Source organism: Octodon degus, unplaced genomic scaffold (assembly GCF_000260255.1).
Source record: "Octodon degus isolate 3935 unplaced genomic scaffold, OctDeg1.0 scaffold00125, whole genome shotgun sequence".
Taxonomy (NCBI): Eukaryota; Metazoa; Chordata; class Mammalia; order Rodentia; family Octodontidae; genus Octodon; species Octodon degus.
In genome coordinates, this window is record NW_004524701.1 from 87,501 (window position 1) to 90,873 (window position 3,373).

Below are 3,373 nucleotides of genomic sequence, written 5' to 3' on the forward strand. Positions count from 1 at the left end.
AAACCAGATAAAGGTGTAGTAACATATGATGGCAAATATTATGATTGAAAACTGCAATGCATGCTTCAGTTTGGAAATTTTGTGTCAGTAAAAGACACATTGCCATTCACACCCTCAAGACAAAACCCATCATTCCAAACACTCACTGCATTGGGCCGGCCACTTCCTGGAGCAATGCCGGAAGCCTTCTGAGTATCTCTGTGCTATCCATGGGGCTGCCTCAGTGTCCTGACTCCAGTCAGCCTATTTCCTGTCCATGGCCATTTTGCCTTTGGGAAAGAGCCAGGTGCCACATTGTGCCTGACCCAGCACATGAAGGGATTAGTGTGTTTCAAGAGGGGGAGAGGCACACTTCAAGGGCTATGGATAATACAATTCATTTATTTATTTATTCATTTATTTTGACAGAACCGGGGATTGAACTCAGGCCCTTGCGCTTGCCAGGGAAGTGCTTATTCCACTGAGCCATCTCCCCAGCTCCTACGGATAATACAATTTAATGTGACATTTTTAAAATTTAAACACCATGTATTTTGATCTTACCTGGTATATCTGACACAGAGCAGACAGAAAAAGAGAGATTTCCATTCACACAGAAGTCATAAGCAAACATCCAACAAAAGGCAGAAAACAGAATAAAGAATGCTTTAAGACACTCTGAGACAAAAGCCTCAGCTTCGGCATGATGCCATCACAAAACCACCAGAAAGGTTAAAGGTGTAGTAGCTTATGATAGCAAATATTAACTAAAAAGAAGAATATCAGAATTGGAATTCTCTGCTGAAAAGTGAAACTGCTAAAGCTCCACTGGGAAACTTTGTGCAAGGACCTTTAAAGCTAAGCTTTCACATGATCATAGAACACAAAGGACTGTTCAGTACAGCTGTGTTCATAATGACTTCTGTTGTGAAGTGTGTCCCCCAAACATACAGACCTCGAGGCCCAGATTTCAGTACATTTAAGAATCAGAATTTATTTAGTAATAGAGCAGAAATAATTAGGTTGGATTCACCCTGAGGTAGAGTGGACACAAAAGCTACCTTCTACCATTAATTTCTCATGCTTGATTTACCACACACATATCATAACAGTGCAAAGTAACAAGGTAAAAGAAATCCAGCATTTTCACTCCTCTTACCTCATGTATACGTAGAAGCAAGTATATGGCTAAGTGATTTTTCTACTTGACTCATTCATCTTTCATTCAGCAAGAATGATTCTATTATATAATATATCCAAGTGCTAAAAGGCTACTGGAACTTGGATTATTCAGCCATAAAACTTTCAGGGCTTCTTTTTAGTACTTGTATTTCAGAGCCATTTTTGACTGAATTAGTCACATAATTCATGTTTCTATTTTATATGTGGACAATTTAAGAGTGTAAATCAGGAAATGGCATTTGTTCAAGGACATGTCAGGGGACGTTCACACTGTGCTCTCCTGGTGTGCTGTGGGCATCCCTCCATCTACTGATTATCAAATGTTGCTAACTCACAGAACTTTCACTCATGGAACGAGCATCAGTCTTTGCAAAAATGTGGTTCAAAGAACATGTATTTAAGGAGCAAATATTTGTTTAAAATGATGATAATGAAGAGGTAGGTCTAATAAATAGAATTGTATGAAACATTTTCATGTCAAAGGGAGTTAATTTAGGTTTTCTATTTGCTGATACAAATCAGTATACTTTGTACTCTTCTTTCACTCCAAAAACAAACATACGTTATAGGATACAGTTTTAAAATTGTCAGTTTCTACATGTGTCAATACACATATAGAGAGAGCCGTAGAATCCAAACATTTCTGAATTTGCACGTGTTGACTGAAGCTCTTTCTCTCTCTTGAAATTAACATAATTCCTTTAAGCGGCATTGTTTGAAACACAGATATCCAAGCTAATATTTCTTTGGAATTAAACAAGGTACAGCATATTTAGTATTGATTTTTTTGTGGCTGTACTAATTTTTCCTTTTTGGTTCATATTTATGTCAAAAAGAAAGCATTTGACTAGATTGTTTATGTTATATTTCAAAATTTCCCAATGAAATATTTCACTATCACTGAGGCAGGATTAATGAACGAGTGACATTTTTGGAAAAGGAACTATGTCGAGAAAATTGGATACCAGGGAAGTGTTATGTTTTTAAATTTCTTATTTTTAAATGAATTAGTGATTCTACTTTTAAAGACATGATGATCACTGATGGTCTACTTTAATATCAGACAGCATCTTTTTGTTTTAATTAATTAATTAATAATTATCTATTTATTTGTTTCACGGTCTTGCTACACACCTCAGACCCATAGTGTTCCTCCTATCTCAGCCTCCCCAGTGCTGGGATTAAAAGCATGAGCCACCATGCCCGACCAGCAGGGTACACTGGGGGTTCTGGGGCCTGTACAGCATGTAGTGCCAGGGATGGAACCTGGGTCCTTGAGCTTCCAGGCAGATGCTTAGACCACCATGCTATCTCCCCAGTACCAGACAGCTTCTTTAAAGAGAAAAATGAAGTACTTCAGATGGGAGGACTTTGTTTAATGTCATTAAGAACTAAATTCATAAAAATTTGAAGATTAGAAAGTTGGAATGTTATTAGGAATATAAACATGGAAGTGTATATTTCAGTAATTTATGCATGCAAAAGTATTCAGAATCAAAACCAAGCTTATTCTTTCAAGCCTTAACCCAAATGAGATGAAATAAAATAAAACAAAGAGGTTACAAAATAAGGGACCTTGTAAGTATACCAGATTCTGCAAGAACCACAATCTCTTACACGAACCCCAATAACCTCACACACACTACGCTTTGGCAAGCTCAGCTGTCCAATCACTGTTCCTCCTTGGGCTGGCACCAGTCTTGTTAGTGATCTTTGAGCATCCTTATTATTCTGTCTGGAAAAGGATCCTTGCTTCCAAATAACCTGTGCAATCCTGCTTACCATATCTTTCGAAGTTTCCCTTTACTCCCCTGCTTTGAGCATGTCTATGTCCCATGGCAGGAACTGTCTCCACGCTGTCCTCCCAGCTGAATCCCAATTAAGCATCATTTTCTTTAGGGAGTTACTCTCAGTTTGTTATTAAAGGCTAACAAGCAGAATACATATTTCCTCCTTCTACATTCATTTAACTAATTATTAGAGCAACATTTACTGCTCTGATCATAGAATGCTCTTAATATAATAAATTATGAATTATTCTCCTTCATATGATTTTTTTCAGTTTCTTAATGTGGTTGATCTTGATGCACAAGTAGTTCAAAAAATTCATAAGTCCTGAAATTTTTCAGGTCTTCGTGAACAAATTATCCCATTGAATGCTAATTTTTATAACTATTTGATAAATTCCAAGGTCCAAAGAGGTTCTAGGATA